This window comes from Mirounga angustirostris, unplaced genomic scaffold, assembly GCF_029215605.1.
Source record: "Mirounga angustirostris isolate CCGP_5_RB_7025 unplaced genomic scaffold, mMirAng1.0.hap1 SCAF_4, whole genome shotgun sequence".
In the NCBI taxonomy this organism is placed as follows: Eukaryota; Metazoa; Chordata; class Mammalia; order Carnivora; family Phocidae; genus Mirounga; species Mirounga angustirostris.
Window position 1 is genome coordinate 34,149,241 of NW_026991712.1, and position 25,763 is coordinate 34,175,003.

The 25,763-nt window shown below is 46.4% G+C and overlaps 1 long non-coding RNA gene across 1 annotated transcript in view; it reads right to left on the reverse strand.

The window, feature by feature from the left end:
* LOC135363962 (uncharacterized) overlaps nucleotides 1-25,334 on the reverse strand; it is a 42,130-nt gene extending 16,796 nt beyond the window's left edge. Inside the window, exons 1-2 of the long non-coding RNA XR_010410405.1 lie at nucleotides 25,131-25,334; nucleotides 17,008-17,138 (exon numbers count right to left, since the gene is read on the reverse strand). This is a non-coding gene — a long non-coding RNA (uncharacterized LOC135363962). The remainder of the gene's footprint in view (nucleotides 1-17,007; nucleotides 17,139-25,130) is intronic.
* Nucleotides 25,335-25,763: the final 429 nt, after the last annotated feature.

A 25,763-nucleotide genomic window follows, 5' to 3' on the forward strand; every position in this document is an offset into this window, starting at 1 on the left:
ATCAAGAGTCTGTTTAGTAGTGTCTGTAATAGACACTGTGATGGGCTCTCCAAAATCCCTTTCAAGTCTGAAGAATTTATTTTCTCAGCTGTTGAGTGGGCGGCCCTCAGCTGTCAGCCCTCTTCAGAATGGCCTCAGCTGAGGAGTCTTATTACCCAAGGTCACACCTGCTTTACTGGACCAGTCTGAATCCAGAGACTGGTCAACATAGGGCAGATAGACCTGACCCCTCAGCCCCATTCAAGTGGGATTGCCAGCTAAAAAACACAACGCTCAGATAATTTCAGATAAACAATGAAACATTCTTTCAGTATAATTATGTTAAAAGTATTGTATGAAGATACTGATGGTAAAAAGTTATCCATTATTCATCTGGGATTCAAATTTAACTGGCCATCATTTGTTGTTATTTGCGAAATCTGGCAACACTAAACTCAGGGCAACTCCAAAGTTCCATCCCAGCCTCAGAGCATTCCGTAGGCTTGGCTAGGGCAGCATTTCAGCTAATCTCCTGCCTCTGCACATGCCGGCTTCCATCTCTTCTTTTCCTTTCCTTAGGTGGTGATCCCAACGCCCACCCTCTGATATAGCGTCTGCAAGCCGAGCCCTGTCTCAGAGTCTGCTCCCTAGGCAACCCAACCTGTGACACGTCTCTTCCTTGCAATAGGGTGACCAACTGTCCTGGTTTGCCTATGACTGGGATGGTGCTCAGATGAGTCAATCATCCTGCCTTGCAACCAGGAATTCTAACAGATAGAACTCTTCATGGCTTGGGTGACCAGAAAGTGTCACTGCTGCTTGGCCCTCCGAGGTGCCTAATACACAGTATGTGGACCAGGGCTTTTGCTTTATTTTCTGATCCCAGTGCTTCCATGTCCTGCCGGGACCAAATCTTTGTACTGAATCCAAGCCTATTCCACTGTGGCCCCGAGATCCTGCCTCCCCTCACAGGAGATCAGATCCTGTGCTGCCTGGAACTCTAAAGCTGCTACTTCCTGATGTGGGCAATTGTCTGGAGGCTGGACTCTCCCTGTTCTAACTGCAGGATTGGTCTACCCAACCCCCACCCCCCTTTCTTACTTGCCTCCAATTATACTCGGGATTTCTATTGATTACTAGCTCAGATGCCTTCTCCAGGGTCAGTCTCTCTTTCCAGAGATGACTTTTTCTTTTCTTTTCTTTTAAAGATTTTATTTTTAAGTAATCTCCACACCCAACATGGGGCTTGACCTCACAACCCCAAGATCAAGTTGCATGCTTTACCAACTGAGCCAGCCAGGTGCCCCTGATATATATATAATATTATATATATTAATAATATTTATTTATTTATTTATTTATTTATTTATGAGAAAGAGAGAGAGTGTGCTTGAGCCGGGGTGAGGGGGAGGCAGAGGGAGAGAGAGAATCCTGGGGCAGGAATAGGAAAATGCAGCCCATTTACTTCACGGTGGGATAAATTTAGGCAGGATTCATACTGTAGGGGTGCCCTATGGGATCAGGTTGAGGCTGGGACTTTACCTGAAATCCCATCCTTATCTGTCCTCTTCCCCATCCCTGTTCTGCTACCCCCCCACTCCTTTAGCTGTCTCCCTTAGAAATAGTTCCTTAATAAATCACTTGCACCTGAATCCTCTTCTCAAGCTCTAATCCTAGTGAGTCCGACCTAAAACAGCAAGTAAGTAAATAAGTAATGATAAGCTGTGATCAGTCTATGAAGAAATGAGTATGGGGATAGAGGGACCTACTGTAGACTAGGTGAACAGGAAAGGCTACCCAGGGGGGAGACATTTCAGCCAAGAAGGAACCAGATACATGAAAAGCCAGGGGGAGAGGATTTCAAGAGGAGGGAATGATGGGGCGCCTGGGTGGCTGAGTCGTTAAGCGTCAGCTTACGGCTCAGGTCATGATCCCAGGACCCTGCATCGGGCTCCCTGCTCAGTGGGAAGCCTGCTTCTGTCTCTCCCACTCCCCCTGCTTGTTTTCCCTCTCTTGCTGTCTCTCTCTGTCAAATAAAAAATAAAAAAATAAACATAAATTTAAAAAATTTTAAAAAAGAGGAGGGAATGAGAAGGACAAGTTCTCAAGGCATGAAAGAGCCTGGCATTTGGCATGTTCTAGGAATTGTCTGAAGGCTAGTGGAGATGGATGACAAGTCGTGATGGGGACAGGGGGACGGGAAGGCAGATGCCAACCCATAGAGGACCTTGTAGGCCATGATAAGGCCTTTGGTGAGATGGAAAACCACTGGAGAGTTTTCAGCTGGGGTGTGATACACCTGATTCACATTTCAAGACAATGGCTAGGGCAACTTTGTGGAGGTTTTGAGAGGCAGAAAAGCAGTTGGGATGCTATGACAATAGTCTAGTACTCACATAACAGGTGGTGTCAGCTGGGACTAAGGAAGTAGAGGCGGAGAGAGAAAAGGTGTATTTTGGAGGTAGAATTGACAGGACCAGCTGACGGGTATTAGCAAGAGGGATTAAGAATGACTCTCAGGTTTCTGATTTTAGCAATTGGGTGAACATGGATGCCTTTCACCAAGATAGGGGTCACCGGGAAAGAAGGGCTGGGAGCAGAGAAGCCCACACATCATCTAATTCTTGTAAAAGCCCTTTACCCAATGGGGAAGCAGGCAGGGAGAAGTGTCTGGCCACCCTTTACAGCTAGTACAGCAGAGGAGAAGTGAAACCCAGGTCTGAATACTGACCTTGGCAACCCTGGGCTGTCACAGCAGGCCACCAGAGTCTTATTTGCATAAGAGGTCCTCTGTTCCCAGAGACAAAGACTGAGGAAGGCTCATAACAGATGCTGAGCTTAGAAGAGAAGGGGGGAGATGAAGCCACCCTTACCCCTCACGAGACCAATCAGGGAGCTCACCTGGGAAATTTTCTTAACTCCTATCAAAGGTTGGCTGAGAGAGCATCTCACAAAATCACCATGTGGAACAGAAAAGTGATGCCTCTTTGCAGGGGAAGCTATGGAGTGGTGGGGGTTGCGGGGTGGTATGGCCCAGACTCAGCAGACCCTTCCCCACCCAACAGCCTTAGCTTCCCAGGCCCCTCTCCACCCACACAGTCCTGACTCCAGCCAGGAGCACCTATCTGCTGTTTCCTGCACGCAGCAAGCTTTTTCATGCCTTTGTCAAAGCCGAGCTGTTCTCTGCTGGGGGACAGGGAGCGGGGATCCTTCCCAACCCTTTACCTTGTGGCAACACTTCCTTTGCCTTGAGGATTTAGCTCTAAAATTAGCTGCTTTGTGAAGTCTTCTCTACTTCCCCGGCAGCATTAGTCACCTCTGTATTCCCACAATGTTCTGCCGAGGCATGTGTTATGGATTTAACTATCCCCGTCTTGCAGGCGGCGAAAATCTGAGCCTATACAACTGAAGGTTGGGGGCGGAGGGGATAGTGTGGGGCTGGAGGTGGGCACAAGAACATTCTATATCACATGAGCCAGATGGGGCAAGAAAGTTTCCAGATGACCCCTCCAGGCCTAACAGGGTGAGAATGGAGGATCCAGGAATGATAGCAATGAAGGCCAACTAAGGGAAGGCTCCTTGGGGAGGCTATAACATGGGTTATTTTATTCTGCTACTAAAACCTTTCCCCAGTGAGGGTTACAAATTGAAATTATTCCTGGATGTGTCTTTTCTCCGGAGCTTCTAAAGGGACTGTGGACATGGGCACTTGACTCCATTTGTCTGCCTTACTCAAGAAGGTCCTAAGTGTGGCTTTTCACCAAAGTATCCTGGATTTGTCCTGTTTGCACATGGCACTGTGCAAAGCAAATTAAAGAGAACTAGACCCTGTTTTATATCTGTCACTGGGTTCCTACGAAAGTTTGCATTAATAGCATCCCCCATTTATGCAGCACCTTACCATTCACAAACCACCAAATTGTTTTAATTTTCACACAACACCAGGGTGTTCTGCTGTAAACCCATGTAACAGATGAGGAAACTGAGGCTCCCACAGGTCAGGCACCCTGGCAGGAGGTGCAGAGCCAGGATTAGAACCCGGATGCCTCGTACTTCTTTAAAGAATGACCAACAGGGGCGCCTGGGTGGCTCAGTTGGTTAAGCGACTGCCTTCGGCTCAGGTCGTGATCCTGGAGTCCCGGGATCGAGCCCTGCATCGGGCTCCCTGCTCAGCAGGGAGTCTGCTTCTCCCTCTGCCCTCTTCCCTCTCGTGCTCTCTGTCTCTCATTCTCTCTCTCTCAAATAAATAAATAAAATCTTTAAAAAAAAAAAAGAAGAAGAATGACCAACAAATGCTCCCTGAAGAAAAGCCTTGCTTCCACTCCTCTAAAAGCCTGAGAAAATTCTAATTGCTTGACCTTTGGAACTCAGGAAGACCTTTCTGACTGTGGTTTGTGGTCATGGCCAAAGAAAGCATTATCGCAGGGCCTTGCAATTATAGGGGCAGTGTGCGGCATGCCCTAACCACACTGAGAAGAGCTCAATCCTAGGTTGATAAATAACCCTGCTTCCATAAAGGAGAAAAGATTCCAGAGAAAATAAGCATACAGCAAACTGCTCCTTGTAGTAGGAATGTTCCAGTGTGTGAGTACAAATAAGAAGCATTTTGTAAAGAAGGAAGAGAATGATGTGATAAAGAACTGAGAAGGAATACCAAGGAGCAAAACTCAGGATGGAACCATGGGCTGAAAGAAAAAGATGGAGAACGTGGTTCAAGAGAAAGGCCATGAAATGTCAAAGATAGACATTTAACAATCCAAAAGTAAGAATGAAAAAAAACTGCGAGCTTCTGTATTGAATTAATGGGTACTGAATCCCATAGGGTGATTGTGCCTTGAGAGACATCAGTGACAAGAGAGGGCAAAGATCCTAACAGTGGTATTTACCGAGTTCTTGCTATGTGCCAGGGGCTGTCCTAGGGCTGTAAAGATATAATCCCATTAGTGTGCACAATAACCCTTTAAGAGTTTTGCAAATTGTACAGATGAGAAGCTAAGGCACAATTTAGGGACCTTACTCAAGATCAATTAGCTAGTTGGTGGCGAAGACAGGATGTGAACCCAGGGCTCTTGAGCAGATGCTCTTAAGCTGTATGCTCTGTCACCTCCTGTAGGTGGCCCGCCTTGACAACACAAGGTTTATATGAGAGTATTCAGACTAACATTTAAATCCAATGAGCTCCAAAGTCATCTTAGCAAAAGGCAGGGGCTTGGGGGAAGAGTCTCTGGATAGGAAGTGCTAGCAACACAATTTAAACTGGTTTAAGCTCAAAGGGAGATTTTTGGCAGCAGACTGAGGTGACTCCCAGGATGAAAGAAGAATTTGATAGCTAAGCCTTGGGAGCTCAGGAAACAGGGAGTCTCTGAGATTTCAGCTCCTGGAATTAGGGATGTGAAAGGTCTCACAACACTCCTACCTGTCACCCTGTTTCTCTCCTTGAGTTGACTTCATTTTCTCCTGTTGCTGGAGGATTCCTTCAACGGTGGTGATGTGGCCTCTGGTAGTTCTGTGCACCTCACCTGACAAGAAACCCCACAAGCAGAGAGAGAGAGAGGGAAAAAAAAGCCCTCTTCTTTCCCAACTTCTTTCCCCTTTTCCCCAAGGTCAAAAAAGATCCCAGGGAAGAATTGTAATTGGTCCGGCTTGGGTCATGTGCTCAACCATGGGCCAATCACTGTGGCCCTGGGGGCAGGGTTCTGTGATTGTCAGCCCCCACTCACTAGGGTTACATGGGGCTGTGACAGAGCTTTTCCCAGAAGAAGGGAGCTGCTGTTCTGGAGAGTCAAAACAACAAATACCCATGAGAAATCGGACTACTGGGGAGAAGATTACAAACATCAGAAGAGATGCAAAAACAGCCAAGAAAGAAGAGTTGACAGCAAGGATAAAATGTTCAATAAACTTTGGAAACAGTATTTAATGAAAACAGGATTTAGGCATGATGAGAGGAAATTTATCTAACAAAGTAGAGGGTCTAAAAAGCAATTTAAGAGATGAATTAGGATGTCAGCTCTGAAACCTTTAAATAGTGCTATTATTAAGACAGATGCATTCTGGGAGAATTAACTAATGCAGGGTCATGCTCCTAGTTCGTGCCCACTAACTACTAATTCATTTTGATGACAGGTTTTATTAGAAGTTATTGCTTGCAGCACTTACATATTTATAACATATTTTTAGCAGAATAATCTGCATATGTAAAGTTCTGCATAAATGCAACCAATAATAATTTATTATTGAGTCATTGAGCTTATGTTGACTCTTTCATGCATGCATTTATTCATTCACCTGTTAGTTACTAATCGAGTGGATACTGTATTTCAGGTACTCTGTTGGGCACACCTGTTTTTCTGCCTTCAAGGCGCTTCGAGTACAGGGGAGGAGATAGCTATAAATAAACTGCCTGGGGCGCCTGGGTGGCTCAGTTGGTTAAGCGACTGCCTTCGGCTCAGGTCGTGATCCTGGAGTCCCGGGATCAAGTCCCGCATCGGGCTCCCTGCTTGGCGGGGAGTCTGCTTCGCCCTCTGACCCTATCCCCTCTCATGTGTTCTTTCTCTCTAATAAATAAAATCTTTAAAAAAATAAATAAATAAACTGCCTGGATGGGTAGATAGTAGACACTGTGGTGTACCGCCAGGTCTTCCCTTCAAGACTGAGACACTTTGGGGCGCCTGGCTGGCTCATTTGGTACCGCATGTGGCTCTTGATCTAGGGGTTGTGAGTTCGAGCCCCATGTTGGGTGTAGAGGTTACTTAAGTAAATTTTGTTTTTTTTAAAGATTTTATTTATTTACCTGAGACAGAGAGAATGAGAGAGAGAGAGAGCACATGAGAGGGGGGAGGGTCAGAGGGAGAAGCAGGCTCCTCGCCGAGCAGGGAGCCCGATGCGGGACTCGATCCCTGGACTCCAGGATCATGACCTGAGCCGAAGGCAGTCGCTTAACCAACTGAGCCACCCAGGTGCCCAAGGTTACTTAAGTAAATAAATAAAACTGAGACTCTTTTGCTGCCACTAATGGGGAGTGTGCTAATGTTAAAGGCTCACAGATGAGTCCACCCTCAGGAATTGCCCTTGGCTGATGGGAGGTGCCTCCACCAAGGTTATGACCTCTAGAGCTGGGGCAGTCCCCATCCTAGGACTGGTCAGTGACTGGTCACTGAGAGGGTACGATGGCCAGCCTCCTTGCTTCCTCTGGAGACAATGCTGAAGAGTCATCCTAGCCCCAGAGCTCCCTGTGGGACCCCCTGAGGCCTCTGTTACAACCATGTCACAGCCCAGCTCCTTCCTTTGCCCAAACTGGCTCCTCTTACTCTCCTACTTATTCCTGAGAAAATTCTCCCCACAACAGTCTGCACGCAAATCTCCACTTCTGAGTCTTTTGCAGAAAACCCCACCTAAGACAAGGTACAACTCAGAAAATTCTCATCAGATAAAGCTGTCATGTTCACAAATTACCAGAGCCTGCTTTCCAGACAGAAAATATTAGTCACCCTGGAGCAAGTCTTTGTTGGAAGAATCACCTGGATAGTCCCTCTATTTTTTTGTAAATATAGGAAAGAAGGTACCCTTTGCTCTAAAGGAAGAAAGTAATAGAACATTGTTTGCAGCATGAGAAAGCCTGGCCCTCTCCATTGTTCCAGCATACACAGCGGGTCTGCTGAGGAGAAAAAAGGGTATTTTGCATAGCAGACCAGGAGCTTCCCAGGAAGGGAGGAATAGAGACTTGGACCCTCTCCCTTGTGAGGTTCAATGTTATCATAACCCCTCTGATAAATGGGATGGTCCCTACTCGGGTCCCCTGGTGAGAGAGGAGGAAAAGGCCCCAAAGAAGAACTTAACCAGAGCAAAGGGGGAGTCCCTGGAAAGCCCCTCCTGTCCTGGCCGACTGGAATGCGGGGTGGGCTTTGAGAGAAAGGATGAGCACAAAATTGTAAGTTAAAGAGTCAAAGAGAAACATTTCTAACTCAGGGCAACTCTGAAGGGATCTTCACTCAGAGGACAGTGAGGAATATGAAATGCAAGGCTGTTCATCTCTGTGGTAGACAAATTTATACTATTTTACAAAACCAACTTTCAGTATCAACCCTATAGAATAGTAACAGAATCAACCACAAAGTAAAATAGGGGCCTACTAGGGGACTGATGACGTTTCCTAGTTCTCATTTTTGAATTCAGGCAACTGGAGTCCCACTAATTGGGGAAGGGAGGCTCTGAGCAATTTATTTAACCCTTAGAAGAAATGCAATTGGTACTTTAATCTGGGAGAAGGTGCTGTACAGTGGCAAATAATTCCAAAACAATGTGAGGAGTATCATAGGAAGAAGAATGCCTGCTGCCAGGGAGAAAGCCTTCCGAGAGGAAAAGAACCAAGCCAAGTCTTGTAGGCTGAGCAGGAGTCAGAAGGTGAATGATGAGAGGTGGTCATGGGTCGGAAGAGCATCCAAGACTTCCCAGGACAAAAGCACAGAGGCAGGCAGGCATACTGTCCCCTGTACCTAATCTGTGTGGGTTTGGAGTCCAGGAGGCTCTGAAGGAGTAACTGGAGACAGGGTGAGACAACAGGAGGCCCAGAAGCCAGGACAAGACATTGAAACTTGCCCAGGTTACCAAATCTTGTCTAGAAAAGCTGTAATTCCTGACTTTTATCAGACAGACCCAGATTTTTTAAGATGGCAATTATTAAAAAAAAAAAATTTTTTTTTTTTTTTTGAGTTGTGGGAGCTAGACAAAACATCTTTAGATTTGCCCACAGGCCTCTAGTTCAGGACTTCCGTTAGAATGAAGAACAGATAAGTAGAAAGATCGTATTTGTATATTAAGAGTTCACTCTTGGCAGTATGATTAGAGAAAGAAAGAGACTAGACAGGAAGATGGTTAATTCAACAACAAATATGCTGAGACTTCTGTGTATGACAAGAGCTGCCGTCCCAGTAGTGGGTTGTGGGCCCTAAGCTTGGTGCAGGAGGCCGATTTAACCAACAATCGCACAAATGTGTGAGTACTCACTGTGAGCTTACTCCAGGGAAGAAAGAAAGGGGAGCAAAAGATGGAAGAGACGGGATTAAAGGGATATTTGGAAAGTTTGGTAACAATGCTTAGCTGGGAAGAAAAGAGAGAGGGAGTTTCGAGGTCTTATTTGGGTGAGTGGGTAGATGCTGTTTTTTAGAAAAAAAACTGATCACTGGGACCTTTGCCACTCTCGAGAGTTCCATAAACAGAGTGAGCTTGGTTTAAACAGACAGTGAAAAAGAACAAGAGTTAAGACCTACCTTTTAATTTCTGTCGTCTTACTGAGCCCTCCAAACAGTCCTATTCGTCTCTTTCTGGAGATAATACCTGCCCCAGCAGGCTCAAGATGCAAGAGGAGCCAATGTTTCAGATCAAATCCAAATGCAGGGAAAAGCCCAGGGTCCCATCTCGAAGGCAGTCAGGCAGAGGACTTAGTTAAGGAAAAGTCAGCCCTTTTGGTCTATTCAGGCCTTCAACAGATTAGATGAGGTCCCATCCACAGTAGAGAGAGCAATTTGCTTTACTCAGTCTATGGATTCAAATGTTAATCTCATCCAGAAACATCCTCACAGAAGCATCCAGAATAATGTTTGACCAAATGTCTGGACACCCTGTGATCCAGTCGAGTTGACATATAAAATTAACCATCACATACTTTTGAGTATAAAATGAAACAACTCATTTGAAATTACCTTAGACAGTTCAAGGGCCGTACAAATACAGTGTAGTAAGTGGAGAAAAAATTCATTGCTTATAAGGTACTGTTGAATATTTTCCTATAGATCCATTGCCTCTCCTGCCCTGTGCCTGGAAGGCTGGTCTCTGCCCAGCCCAGTACGGGGACTCCCTGAGCCTCTGGTTTCTGTTGGGAGGTAGAGAAAAGATTGAGAATCAGAAGAGACAAAGGCTGGGCAGGGCATTTACTCTCCCAGGGGAGGCTTAGGTCCTGCTGGTGTCCCCTCTTCCTTGACTGCAGCTCCCTCCCCTGCCCCCAACAGGCTTAGAGCTAACAGCTTCCCTCTGCTTGAGTTTCTGGGTGCTTCTCCACCCCTCATTGCGCTCTTACCCTGTCAAAGAGCAGGTATCCAGTAACTGTCTTGATAATATTAATATTAAATTCATCCCTAAGCTCTCAGAGGAAATTCTTTTTTTTTTAAGATTTTATTTATTTATTTGACAGAGAGACACAGTGAGAGAGAGAGAGAGAGCACAAGCAGGGGGAATGGGAGAGGGAGAAGCAGGCTTCCAACTGAGCAGAGAGCCCGATGCGGGGCTTGATCCCAGGACCCTGGGATCATGACCTGAGCCGAAGGCAGACGCTTAAGGACTGAGCCACCCAGGCGCCCCTCAGAGAAAATTCTTATCAATTCTATCACTAACCTCAAATCAATTCTTGCCATTTTTTTTTCTTTTAATAATGACCACTTAAATATGAACATGTTTGACCCTCAAGAAACTGTCATACGGCGACGGGAAGAGTGAGCCACTACTGAAAGGAGTGCCTGATGCTTAGGCATGGATGGCAAGCTGTTCCAGCCGGTATTCATACATATCAAAGCTCCTGATAGGGGCGCCTGGGTGGCTCGGTCGGTTAGGCGTCTGCTTTCGGCTCGGGTCATGATCCCAGGGTCCTGGGATCGAGCCCCGCATCGGGCTCCCTGCTCAGCGGGGAGCCTGCTTCTCCCTCTACCTCTGCCTGTCACTCTACTTGTGCTCTCTCTCTATCTCTCTGTCAAATTAATTAATTAATTAAAAAAGCTCCTGATAACAGTAGTCATTTGAATATAGTCACTTCTTCAAATACTGGGTCACTTCTTCCTCGGAGTAGGAAGGGCCTGAGCACTACGGGAGTGGTGACACTCTCGGGCTGCTCCAGCCACAGCACGGGTTTCACGCGCCCTTGCAGGGTCTCAGCTCCCGGAGGGCCGCCTGCTCCGGGGTCTCAGGGCCACCTTGTGCGTGCGCTGCGGGCCCTGGGCGTGCGCAGCCTGGCGCGCGTGGTGGCCGTGGCTGTGTGACAAGCCTGCGCTACCGAGGCCCCCACTGGCCAGGGGAGCGGAGCCTGCGATAGGGCCTTTAATAACAGCAACTGTAGCCCCAGGCACTGCGGCTTTGTGCCCGAGGCTGCCGCCTTCCTGTCCTATTGCTTGCCATCTCCACTGCTGGTACCCGAGTCCATGCCACCATGTCTCTCCCAGGTGGCTGCACTGGCCTCCTAACTGGCCTTGATTGCTCCGAGATCCCCTTCTAAGCTCTGCTCTGTAATAGGGATTTGGGAGGATGCAAACTTCATCTCCCCACCCCTTGCAGCTAGCCGGCCTCCTGCTGGGTTTGGTCATGTGAAGCATTCGAAGAAGAGCGGAGAGAAGGGACAAGGGAGAAGGGAGAAGGAACTTCGTTCCTGTTTTTCACTTCCCGTTTCTCAGTTGTCGCTCCAGCGGCAGCTTGTAACTGGCCCCAGCTTCCAGGGACTTGGTACCCCAGGGGCCGGGCCTGCCCACGCCCTCACCTGCTGAGCAGCGCCCCTGAGAGGTCTGAGAATCTGCAGAGCCACAGTGCTTTGGTGAGAGCCCCAGCCAGACAGCAGCCCCTCCTCAGAGGTCTGATCGGGTAGGGCTTCCCTCCGAGATCCCAGCACCAGCTCCAGGAAGCCCCTCCTCCAGGCTCCTAGGTCCGGGTCACACAACCTGTTCTCCAGCCTTAGGAGGTAGGAGCTGCTTCATGCCGTTACCAATCCCTGGCTTATTACCCTCTTCCTTTTTTCTTGTACTCTTCCTTTTACTTTCAGCCTTCTAAGGCCTGTGAAAGCAGTTCTTTATAGTAAAGCCCCTCTGTTTGAAATACCTACTGTGATTTGTTTCTGATTGGCCCTTGGCTGATACACCTTTTAAGCCGTTTTCCGCTTGGCAGCCAGTTATCCTTTGAAAAGGTGCCTCAGATTGCATCACACCCCGGCTGTGCTAGTCAAGGTGCTTGGCTTCCAACAGCGCAAGCCAACGCTGGCTAACTTCCAGAGGAAGACTGGAGACCAAAGTACAGAGGAAGGCATGCACGGTGAAGCTCCTGGAATGGTTTGCTGAGGATGCAGTCCCTGCTTGCCTTCCACAGAACGCTTAGGGCAGCCAGGAGCCAGTGGCCATTGATCACCATATGCCGGACTCCGCTGCCCGTGTGCACGCATCCCTGTGCACTCCTGACTGCACAGTGGCCGCCCTAATAATTTCTAACTGGCCTTGCATCTTTGAGACACACCCTCATGATGCAGAGTCCCACAGTGGGGCATCAGATTGGCCTTGTTCTAAATGTCCCTTCTAAGCCTTGGCTTCCATAGCGAGAATTGGGACCCTGCCTTCCATTACTTTTGTGATTATCACAAATAAGAAGAGCGTTGGCGGGCGCCTGGGTGGCTCAGTTGGTTAAGCGACTGCCTTCGGCTCGGGTCATGATCCTGGAGTCCCTGGATCGAGTCCCGCATCGGGCTCCCTGCTCGGCAGGGAGTCTGCTTCTCCCTCTGACCCTCTCATGCTCTATCTCATTCTCTCTCTCAAATAAATAAATAAAATCTTTAAAAAAAAAAAAAAAAGAAGAAGAAGAAGAGCGTTGGCGTGCTGGCCAGCCAGAGTGACAAACGTCTGCCATGCTGCCTAAAACCCTTCAATAGCTTCCCCCGCCACTTAGAGCAAAATCCCCTAACTGGGCCTTCACGGCTGGCATGATGGGGCCCATCAGACTTTTGGACCTCACCCCATGCATTCTCCCTTGCTCATGTTCCCGTCACATGGGCCTTCTTTCATGGTTGAACATGCCACACTCGTTCCGACCCCAGGACATCACTGTTCCCTCAGTCTGGAAGGCCCTTCCCTGATCTTTCCAAGGCACTTCCTTTTCACTACCAAGTCTCAGCTCAAATATCTCCTCCTCAGTGAAACCTTCCTAAAGGAGCCTCTACCACTTCCTTCCTCTGCCTCACAGGTTTGCCCCTGATATTTTCTTGTGTCTGTATTTGTTAGTTGGTTCATTTTCTGCCTTGCTTTCTGCAGAATGTGAATTCTACCTTGTCTGTCATTGCTGCAGTATCCCAGCTCAGGGGAGAGTGCCTGGCGCAGAACAGGTGCTGAATGTTTGTTGAATGAATGATCGGGTGGATGGATAGCTCAATTCTGTTTATGATGGAGTTCTATTTGATGATGAAAGAAGCAAAACAATTTTGTAATGGAAGCAACGGCTAATCGGATTCCATGAATGCTTTTTAAAGTAATTAACTTTTTGGAATCCATCCATGACATTTCTTTTGGAGGTTTTACTAAGGAGTAAGGGAACTTAGGTGGGTCCTAATAAGTCTGTTTTGATCTTTTGGAGAAACCATGGGTCTCCTTCTAATGGCCATAGCTAGTGGTCCTCCATTTTGTCAATTAAAGGAGAAGGTAAAATTGGGGTAAGGAAAACCACAAAGTGCGCCATATTCATACTGAGTATGAAAGAGACCATACAGTTACAGTTGTTACAAGGATAATACAATTGTTACATGGATTTGGTGTCAGACAGACCTGAGTTCTACTCCCACATCTAATTCCTATTAGCTGTGTGTTGTTGGCTCTGCCACTTCTATCTGGGTGACCTTGGCTAAGTCACTGAATCTCTCTTTGCTTCAATTTCCACATTTGCAAAATGGGAATAACAACAGCACCTACATTTTAGGTTGTTGTGAGGCCAAAGTTAGTCAATATATAGAAACAACTTAGAAAAGTGTCTGGCATGTGTGCTTTGATAAAGCACACTGTAAGCATGAGCTATTATTATAGTTAGGATTGTGTTTGTTGGTTGATAAAAGAAACTTGAACAAGATAGAAGTTTATTTATCTCTCATACATGTTAGAGCTAGGCAGCCCAGGGCAGATGTAGCAGTTCCAAAGTCATCAAGGACCGAAATTCCTTCTTTCTCCACTACCATCTAATACGTAATTTATAGCCTCGAAGTACAAGATGGCTACTGAAGCTCCTATCACCATGTCTGCATTCCAGGCATCAGGAAGAAGGGATGAAGAAGGACCTCATGGCAGGGTTAATACTCTTTAAAGAACCTTCCCAGAGGACCCACACAGTACTCTCATTTGCAGTTTTTTTCACTGGGCGCATTACCACCCCAAATAGCCTTGTTTACTGAAGAAGAAAGAGAGAATGTATATTGCACCTTGTGCAAGTTATTTAACTTCCCCCAATTCTAGGTTTTTTTCATTTGTACAATGGGAACAATGGTACAAATCTCCTACAGCCAGCTGGAAGGTTACATGAAATAAAGCCTAAAAACCGCTAGCACAGGGCGCCTGGGTGGCTCAGTTGGTTAAGCGACTGCCTTCGGCTCAGGTCATGATCCCGGAGTCCCAGGATCGAGTCCCGCATCGGGCTCCCGGCTCAGTGGGGAGCTTGCTTCTCCCTCTGACCCTATCCCCTCTCATGCTGTTTTTCTCTCTCTCTCTCTCAAATAAATAAATTAATTAATTAAAAAAAAAAAAAAACAAGGGCGCCTGGGTGGCTCAGTCGTTGAGCGTCTGCCTTCGGCTCAGGTCATGATCCCAGGGTCCTGGGATCGAGTCCCGCATCGGGCTCCCTGCTCCACGGAAGGCCTGCTTCTCCCTCTCCCACTCCCCCTGCTTGTGTTCCTGCTCTCGCTGTCTCTCTGTCAAATAAATAAATAAAATCTTTAAAAAAAAAAACAAAAAAAACCAAAAAACGCTAGCACAGTGCCCACCACATACTAAATAAACCGTAGCCATATCATAAGAAGGGCAAAATGTATGTCTGAATACTTTTTAAAATAAGCTAGACAAAACCAAAAGGAACCAAAAGTAGAAAAAATATCCCTAAAATAAAGTACTGATTAACTCCAGAAAGAAACCTACTCTGTCTACAGGTTTCTTCCACCTTTTCATTACTTTGGCCCTCTTTATCTCAACTGGTTTTCAGCTGACAAAGTTCCAGCTTTAAATATCACATCACGCCGCCATGCTAGAAACAAAGGGCCACTGTGTGTCTGGGTGGGGCCATCTCAAACTCACTGTTCTGAATCTTTCTGGTCTCGCCCACCATCCAACTTCTGTCCAACTGTGTCCAGGGTTCTAGACCCGTGGCTTATGAACCCGGCTGGTCCTAAGACTCACTCACTTGGAGAGGTTTGTAAAAATACAGATTCCCAGACCCCACAGCAGGAATCAACTGGAAAAACGTCTACCTCTGCCTCAGCTGTGTCAAACGGACTCTGGGTTTTTGGATTAAATGACTCACCAGCTTGAATGTTTACATAATACAGATGAATGTACTTTGAAACAGAAACATTGAGTGTTACGAGGGCCTGGCATTGTTCTAAGCATGTTACATGGGCTAACTCATTTAGATACTATGATTCCCCTTTATACAGATCAGGAAACTGAGGCACTGAGAGGATAAGCAAGTTGCTCAAGGTCACGCAGCTAATAAATGGGGAAACTGGGAGCTGGCATTCAGCCCAGACAGTCTGGCTTCTGAAAGTCTGTACGCTTAACCCTTATACTCTACCACCCTCCGATCTATATGGAAGAGTGAGGCGCTCCAATACAAATTATAAAAAATCTGAACAGACTTCCTCCTAGCATCTATCAAATAAATTGCAAAATATTCTTATTCATGATCATTTATCTTCCCAAGCATGCTGTGGCATCGGTAAGTGGGTTAGAAAAGTATTTCAAGGCAAGTATCAAAAATGGTGTTGAAAACTATATTTTTATGTGTGCATACGTTCACAATGGTGTTCTTTTTTTTTTTTTAAAGATTTTATTTATTTATTTGAGAGAGAGAGAATGAGAGAGAGAGAACACATGAGAGGGGATAGGGTCAGAGGACGAAGCAGACTCCCTGCCGAGCAGGGAGCCCGATACGGGACTCGATCCAGGGACTCCAGGATCATGACCTGAGCCAAAGGCAGCCGCTTAACCAACTGAGCCACCCAGGCGCCCGACAATGGTGTTCTTTACGTAAAGAAATATATCTGCACACACATATACATACACATGCTGTATAGGCCTATAGAAAATCCAGGGGGAAATGTAGCAACACGTGACAGTTAATTCTGGGTGGTGTTTATTTATCTGAAATACACATTTGAATTTTGCCTAATAAAAAATTCTTAAATTTTAAAAATAACGCATTTTATGTATTTTGAAGCAAAGAAAGTATAAAACAGCAGCTATATCCTGTTTTCGTGGAGAGTCTTACAAGCCCTTCATCTGAAATTCCTCCTTGCGCCTCCGGCGAGGCAACGAGAACCGGAAATTCCTCCTCAAAAAGAAATCTGATGGAAAGTTGGGATTACAGGTATGTTCACCTGGTGGCCGAGCTATTGGTCTTAGAGTCTAACGGATGTGGGTTTATATGCTAGCTGGGACATAGAGGTCAGGCAAGTCACGGAATGGTCCAGCCTCACGCACGCTCGGTATAAAGGTCCGGAGGCTGATGCCTTTCGCAGGGCTAAACACACACACGCACAGCTCAATACAACATAATGATCACGGTTAGCAAGAAGTTATCATCATCAGAACATAACTCAGAATTGTTAAATGCCAATCGCCAAACCAGCACCTCTTGGCTAATAATAAGGGTCATAAATAATTAATTAGAATTAAGTGTCCACTCTTGCGAAGAAGTTTGAGGATGGAAAAGGTCAGTCTGCCTTCGGGGATCCAGCGGAGGTCAGTTTAAGTATTGTTTCTAGTTCAAAGCATGGATGTTCTTTGGGACAGGCAATCACCCTAAGCCCTGGCCTCTCAGCTTCTGAACTTTCCATTTTCCAAAACGCAGATTTGTGTGAGTCACACCCTCGTGTGCCTTTCTGCTGTTTCTGTGGCCTGGCTGTTTCCATCCTACCCACAGCCATCCCCACCCCTTCTGCTCTAAGAGCAGCTGTTAAGGCCTTGCTCTCCTCTCTCTGCTTCCATCTGGATTCCTTCCCACCCCCCACGCTGCAGAAATTGCAGTCTCGAGGGTTACCAGTGACATTCTTCTTGCCACATCCAGGGTTCAGCCTTATCTTCCTGGACCTTGCTCTATTAATCGTCACTCTCTCCATGTCTCCAGGCACCTTTCTTTCAGTCTATAAACGTTCTCCAAGCTCCAGCAGCCTTAAAAAAAATAATAAAAATTAATAACCTTGGCCTCATGTCGCTCTCTGGCAAGTGCCTCATTTCTGGAATTCCAGCTTCTTTGTGGTCAAGAGTTTAGATTCTGGAAATTTTAGTTCCCAGTTCTGCCATTTGTAACTATAGGACTTTTTGCTTCACCTTCCTGTGCCTCAGTTTCCTCCTCTGTAAAATAAGGCTATGGATACTATCTACCTCTCAGGCTGTTGTGAGAATCAACGTGTCAATGCAGAACCTCGTCATACAGAAGCTGGTCCATGTTAACTATTATCGGAGTCCTACATTCTCCCTTTTATTCTTCAGTGTACCAGTACCTGGCTCAGGACTTACTGCTCCTGAGATACTTCTCTGAAAAGGTCACCCGTGACTTGCTACTTGTTAGTCAATGGCCCTCTGTTGCATTTGACATTACTGGTTACTTCCTCCTTCCTGAAACTCTCTATTCCCTCATCTCTTGCCCCATCCTGCTGCGCACGCACGTCATCAGGCCCTAGTTAAACTTGAGTTCTGCACACACGCACGCACACACGCACACACGCACGCTCTTACCTTCAAGCCTTTGCTCTTGTGAAACTGTACCACGGCCATCACCATGGAAGGCTCCTCCTCAGTCCAGGCCTCGCCTCCAGTGCCCAAGCCCTCACTCTCCAGGGCCTCCTCCCCTCGTGCCTTCCTCAGGTTAACTTCCACTTGTCCTTCAAGATTCCTCTCAGACCTCGCTTCCCCTGGAACCCCTCCCTAACACTCCTTTCCCACCAAAACTGGGTTAGGCGCACCTTCCTGGTGCTTACATATCTATCACTAGTGCACTTCTCATGCTGTGTTATCGTTCTGTCTCCCCAAATGACTGTGAGCTACCTGGTAAAACTATCAGAATCGTTTCTGACTCCTCTCTTAGTTTCTAGCACTTGATAGGGCATGAGATACATAGGAGGAACTCAGTCAATGTTCATGGAATTAAATAATCAACTAATTAGTATCAATCAACACCCATCTATATCCCCTGAGTCTTAGGTAGTAGATGCAGAACAACCCGACTTGCCAGGAGTCAAGGGTTTAGAAGTCAGAGGCAAGGCAAAGAATAGGCTGGGGGCTCCTGGCTGGCTCAGCTGGTAGAGCCTGCAACTCTTGATCTTGGGGTTGTAGGTTCAAGTCCCATGTTGAGTGTAGAGATTACTTAAAAATAAAATCTTTTAAAATGAAAAAGAATTTAAAAAAGAATGCACAAGGCTTGACAACATGTGGTAAGGAAGTTGGCAGAGCTGAGCAGTTTGGCAGGAGTGGGGTGGGGGCTGTCATGTACATAAACTGTCGAAATGGAGAGGCGGCACCCTTCGGAAAGCTGACTTCACCTTCCTTTAAGCTCTCAGGTTCTCGCAGAAAATCGCTAGCTAAAAGGAATGCCAAAGAAATGTAAAGAAAAACATATTCCCTTTCTTGCTTGCTTCTTTCCAAAAGAACCCAGTTAAAACGATAATGCTAGGGCGCCTGGGTGGCTCAGTCGTTAAGCGTCTGCCTTCGGCTCAGGTCATGATCCCAGGGTCCTGGGATCGAGTCCCGCATCGGGCTCTCTGCTTGGCGGGAAGCCTGCTTCTCCCTCTCCCACTCCCCCTGCTTGTGTTCCTGCTCTCGCTGTCTTTCTCTGTCAAATAAATAAATAAAATCTTTAAAAAAAAAAAACAAAAAACGATAATGCTAGAAAACTTCTGGATACATGCTATTTGTTTTTAAGGCTAGAAAGAAAGAAATGCAAGAAAGAAAAATTTGTTTTCAAAAACTTAGGAGAAATTCAGAACATTCTCTGCAAGCTGATATACATTCCCACAGGCACAGTTTATTATCTGCTTGTGGGCATCTCTTTGCAAGCCAACTATTACACCATCAAGCACAGAACCCAAAGAATGTCTGGATATTTAGTATCTTTGTTACCAATGATTTCCTTCTGACATTAAGGCAGATTCACGGGGAAGAGAAATTCACCATTGCTAAAACTAGTCATCAGCTAGAGGCATTGGGCATTCAGAGTTCTGGTTAGACAAAAGAATACATAAACATGTACATTTCCCCCTGCTGTCTGCTTTTTGCTATTTTCAACTATACATTGGATCTTACACCTTGCTTTTTTCGCCTAACAATCAATTTTGGAGAGTGTTCCACATGAGTGCATGAAGGAACCTTCTTATTTTATTGGTTACATGATATAGATACCCCATGATTTGTTTAACCATTTCCCTGCTCACGGACATAGAGGTGGCTTCCAATATTTTGACACTCAAACAGTGCTGTAATGAATAACCTTTACATACATCATTTTGCATGTGTGCCCAGGTATCAGTAGCATAAATTCCTAGAAGGGGATTAGCTGGGCCAATGGGAATGCTCTTGTGTAATTTCGTTAGCTATTGCCAATATTCTTTCCAGGAAGCTGGTTGTACCTACTTCACTCTCCTGCCTGCCTCCTTATATCTCCATCGACAGTGTTAGCCGACTTTCTAGGCTTTGCCAATTTGGAAGGTGACGAATGCCATCTCCATGTACCTCTAGCTTGCATTTTTCTTATTTTGAGTATGGCTATACTTTTTCTTCCCTTTCTCTTCCCTTCCTTCCTTCCTTTCTTCTTCTTCTTCTTCTTCTTCTTCTTCTTCTTCTTCTTCTTCTTCTTCTTCTTCTTCTTCTTCTTCTTCTTCTTCTTCTTCTTCTTCTTCTTCTTCTTCTTCTTCTTCTTCTTCCTCTTCTTCTTCTTCTTCTTCTTCTTCTTCTTCTTCTTCTTCTTCTTCTTCTTCCTTCTTCTTCTTCTTCTTCTTCTTCTTCTTCTTCTTCTTCTTCTTCTTCTTCTTCTTCTTCTTCTCAGTGCTATTCATATTTTTCCCCTCTTGGTATAAAACAACCACCACAACCACCCCAATAATAATAGCTAACACTTATGGGGCGGCTTACCATCTGCCTAATACATTCAGGCATCTCATTTACACCTCTCAACAGTTCTGTTGTTGGCTGTTTTGTTGTTGTTGTTTTTTAAGATTTTATTTATTTATTTGACAGAGAGAGAGAGCACACAGCAGGGGGAGCAGCAGAGGGAGAGAAAGAAGGAGGCTCTCTGCTGAGCAGGGAGCCCGATGCGGGGCTTGATCTCAGGACCCTGGGATCGTGACCTGAGCCGAAGGCACTTAATCGACTGAGCCCCCCAGGCGCCCCAACAGTTCTGTTGTTGTAGGTATTATTACTATCCCCAATTCACAAATGGGGAAACTGAGGTATAGAGAGTGGAAGTATTGCCCAGGGTCTCAGAGCAATCTATGGCAGTGCCAGGGTTTGAACCCAGGTTTTCCTGACCACAAAGTCCATGTTCATAGAAACGAGGCAACTATACCCACTCCTCAACAACCACACCACAAAAACAGAGGCCCTCAGGCATCAGCTCCCAGATTCCAAACTCCCTGAAATTCCACAAAAGTCGCCGGCTAATGTTCTCTCATGCTCTAACCTCCTTTTGAGGTTACTGTCTTCTCAGGCTCTAGCCTCCTTTCCAGATGTGCTCTTCAGGGACCACACTATCACACGGGCCCGGGGCTCCCAGAAATGCAGCCATGTGAGAGGAGTAATCGAGCATCTGAGTGGACATCAGCTCACGGATAGCAACCGCAGGCCTAAAGTAAGGAAGACGTGACGTTCGTTCGGCAAACATTTATTGAATGAACATCTATTATGTGCCAGGCACTCAGACACGGCAGTGAACAAGACAAACCAGGTTCCTGTTCTCATAAAACTTATATTACATTGGGCAATAAATAAACAAGAAAAAAACTGGTAGTGGGGTGCCTGGGTGGCTCAGTTGGTTAAGCGACTGCCTTCGGCTCAGGTCATGATCCTGGAGTCCCTGGATCGAGTCCCGCATCGGGCTCCCTGCTCGGCGGGAAGCCTGTTTCTCCTTCTGACCCTCCCCCCTCTCATGCTCTCTCTCTCTCTCAAATAAATAAATAAAATCTTTAAAAAAAAAAAAAACTGCTAGTAATCAGTACTATGCAGAGGGCTAAAACCTTGTAATTTGGAAAAGGGGGGCTTCTTTGGGCTGGTTAGTTGGTGAGGGCCTCTCTAGAGGAGGTGGCAGGTACACTGAGAAGCAAATGACGTGAGGGAAGCAGTTATTGCAGTTCAGGCGGAGAGAACTGCAGGCCGAGGAACAGCCCGTGCAAAGGCCCCAAGTCGGGAACAGGCTGAGCGGGTTGGCTGAAGGGAGAGGCCAGTGTACCTGGGAGCCCAGGGAAAGGGAGCGGGGAGGGTCTGTGAGAGATGTGGCCAGAACTCGCCTCAGGGCTCTGAGGAGCTGAAAAGAGAACCTGGATTGTGCTATGCCCAGTGGGAAGCTATGAGGTCTTGAAACTGCTGTGGGGGATGGGAGCATGTGTATGTGTGTGACATAATCTGATTTAATTGATTTTAGAAACAATCCCTTTGGCTGCTAGGAGGACAGCAGCTAATAGTGGGGCAAGGCAGCAAATATGAAGACCAGCTGGAGGCTATCGAAGTGGCTTGGACCGGCGGAGACCATGAAGGCTTGGACCAGAGTAGTGCTTCTCAAGCTTTAGGGCTTCAGAATCCTCTGGGGGATCCCAAACCCTGTGTTTCTGATTCTGGAGAGGACTCTAAGCTTTTTGCATTTCTAACCAGCTCCCAGGGGGTGCTGACGCTGCGGGTCTGCAAATCACACAGCGAGCAGTGTTGGACTAGATGAAAGAGGGGAGAAGTGGACAGATTTCAGCATATTTTGGAACTAGAGTCCACAGGACTTAGTAATGGATTGCAGGAAAGAGGAGAATCAAGGGTGACTTTGGGGTTCTGGTTAAGCAACCGAGGAACCAATACCTCGGGCATACACTGAGAAGTGGAGAACGTGCGCAGGAGCAGATGGGGGGCGGAAATCCAGACTTCTACTGTGGGCATGTGGAAATGTCAGTCATGAGGTGGTGAGTTCTGGTGTTGGGGTGAGAGGTCAGGCCTGGGATGTGATTTAAAGTGACAGCACGGGAGGAGGTGGCCCGGGGAGAGTGTGTTCTTGGGGAGAAGGAGCATAGGTCAGAGCCCTGGGCATCCAGCATGTAGAGAGTCAGGAAGGGCAGGGGAATCCGTGGGCAGGCCACGCAGCTGGAAGCAAGGTGCAGGATGAGAGACCCAGACTGCAGAGGACAGCACCCTCTGGGAAAGGAAAAGAAGAACCAGTGAAAGTGAGGGAAGGACGCCGTGAGATCCTGTAACCTTAACCGCAGCTAGGTTCTTCACACATCGTGATCAGCCATCAACTCCAAATGCTTTTCTTCTGGGAAAGTGAAGAAGGTGGAAACCCCAGCCATTACAGCTCCCTCTCCAGCCAGCCTTAAGTCCTGGAATGGTGGCAGCATTTGAGGAGAGAAAGAAACAGACTGAGTTCTGGGAGTTGGGCCTGGAAAGGAGACTAGGGATTCAGAAATGACCATGGATGTCTTCTCAGATAGAAGGCCTACACCATTTTGGAAACTTCTTCACTTTCACCTCGAAGAACAAGCATCCCTACTCCTCTCTCCAAGAGCAATTAATTCCTCACCCGGTGTTTGTGAGCCCTGAGCCTCTGAGCTGAACCCTGGCTCCAGGGAGGTCTCCTCCCTCGTCTGCATTTTTGATGGCTTCCTCTGGCCTGGCTCCTTCCCCTCAGACTACAATAATGCCACTCCAACCTAAAATAAAGCTCTGTTCCTCCACCCTTCCTCCCCTGCAGCTACTGCTTTCATTGCTTTTACCCCAAACTTCCTACACCGATGCTCATGCTTCCTCACTTTCTTTCTCGTCTGCACCCCCTGGAATTTGGCTTCTGTCCCTGCCACTGTCTCCGAAGCCACGGCCACCTCCTCTCAAACACAGGGCCTGCTCCTTTAGGTCCTTGGCTCAGCAGTGTCTGTGCGGCATTTCACACAATGACCACCCCCTCCTTCTGGAAACTCTCGCCTCTACCATTCCATACAAATGCTTTCCTCTCCCCCAGTGTGGCCTTGGAGTCCAGGACCCTCTGAGTCCCACCACTGGTGGTCTGGTCTCCTTCTCTGCCCTCTCCTGGATGATCTCAGCCATACCTTTCCATAATCACTTGGCCATGAACTGATGACTGATGACACTGGTATTTGTAGCTGCCTGTTTGACATTTCCATGTTCCCCAGGCATGTCAGAGATATCCAAAGCAAAACCTAGAGCCACAGGGCGCCTGGGTGGCTCAGTCGTTAAGCATCTGCCTTCGGCCCAGGTCATGATCCCAGGGTCTTGGGATCGAGTCCCACATCGGGCTCCCTGCTTGGAGGAGTGGGAAGCCTGTTTCTCCCTCTCCCACTCCCCCTGCTTGTGTTCCTGCTCTCGCTATCTCTCTCTCTGTCAAATAAATAAATAAAATCTTAAAAAAAAAAAAACTAGAGCCACAGTTTGCACTTAAGAACGTATAGTAAGTCCATTTTTTTTTCCCCCCTGGCTCACGCCGATCTCCTACATATTAAAGAAAAGGCAATAAGCAATAAACAGAACACTAACACCTCTTCCCCTTCTGTCTGTGTTCGTGAAGTGACCTCACACCCTCCTTTCCCACTACATCTAATTGGTCACCCAGCCTTGTAGATTCTATCTCCAAAATGTTTCTGGAATCTTCCTTCTTTATTCTTTTCTGTTCCTACTCTGCTGTTATTTCCTTTTCTCCAGCTGACCAATGGTAGCCTAACCCCGTGGTTCTCAAAGCTGGCTACACATTAGAATCACCTGGAAGATTTTAAAAATCCTGACACCCAGGCCCACCTAGACTAATTAAACCAGAATGTCTGAGGGGTGAAGTTTAAGCAGTGGTATTTCTAAAAAGCTCCACAGCTGATTATAGTATGCAGTCAGATTTGTGAACCACAGATGGTTCCCCTCTCTAATATCTAGTATTTCCCTCTAAAAAAAATCATCTCTCTTCTGTTTTAAAACTTCAGATGACTCCCTATATCTTATAGCAGGATTTTAAACTCAGGATCCGGTTTCAGGGGATCTGTGAACTCCATTAAATTACACCCAAAATATTGTGTGTAGGGAGATGATTCATCCATTCTCAAGGAAGTCTGATTCAAAAAAGGTAAGGAAATACTAGCTGGATGGTAGTTAACAGTTATTCAACACTTACTATGTGCTAAGCACTTTAACATACCCAAGTCATTAATACTCAAAACTAACCCATAAGTATGAGTATCACCTCCATTTTACAGCTGATGGTTAAATAACTTCCCCAAGTCAGCAAGCCCTTGGAGTCTGGACTTACACCCAACTAGATCTACTCTTTACCACCTTCTGGATTTGCAGGACTAATCCAGACCAGGTAGTTCTGGTAAACAAGGCCCTCCACCATATACCTAACCAAATGCATCCCTCCTCCCACCCCCATGCTCTAGCCACCCACTTCTCTCCATTTCCTGAAATCACATAGTCCATGCCTCTGTCCCCCACACATGCTGTGGCCACTCCCTAGAATGTCCTCCCTACACTTCCTTGCCAGGCAGAACCCTACTTACACTTCAGCAAAAACGTCCCCTCCGATTCTCTGAATCCTTCTCTCCCCCACCCTCCTTCCCCAGAAGACATGGATTATGGCACTTTTAGCATCAGATGATAGAGAGTGGTGTTCTCGTCTCTCCTCTGACAGGTGGAATTCCTTGAGAGAAGCAACTGCATCTTGTTCATCTGTGGCATCCCAACATTTCATAGCACCCTGGCCCACAGGATGGGCTCAATGAATATTTGTTGAAAATAACATAATTTAATTGTATGAGGACCCAGGTTTGATCCCCAGCATCTCCACCGGAAGAAAGAGAGAAAGAAAGAGAGAAAGAAAGAAAGAAAGAAAGAAAGAAAGAAAGAAAGAAAGAAAGAAAGAAAGAAAGAAAGAAAGAAAGAAAGAAAGAAAAATATAATTTAAGTGTGCTTTCTACTTACTGGGGAGTACCCGTGTTCTAAAGTAGGAAGAGTAGGCCTTTGTCTTGTGAGAATGACGTTTAGGATGTTCTTATGTTGCCAAGATGTCCCTGCCGATCTCATGGAGTTATTGTTAAGATTAGATGAAATAATTATTTAAAAGCACTCTGTATTGTTAAACACACTATGAAAATGAAGTCCCGAGTATTAACTAACTGCTCACGTCCAGTGGCTAACGGGCCATTATGAATGTCAGGAAATGTAGATTGAACAGCCACCAGCTACATGACTTATGAAAGTGTCTGTCATTGCATCGGCATCTCCTGCTCTGAAACAAACAATTTCCTCATTGCTGTGGCATTCTGCACAGCTGAAAGAGCCACACCAGGAAGGCTCCATTGAATTAATACTTACTTAAAATTGGTTTTGTAAAACATGCCTCAAGTGTCCTGAGAGGTTCAGACAAAGTTGCTTTTACCGGGGGTGAGAAAACAAAGAGGCATCGGAGTGCAGTTAGACATGCATGGGCCATTATGAAGCTTCCTGATTTCAATAGTACCTGCTAAGGTAATCCTAAAATAGAGCACTTGGGAATGAATAAAACTGGTCTTTTAATGAAAATTATAGAATTGTGGCAAATTCATGAGGTTTGAC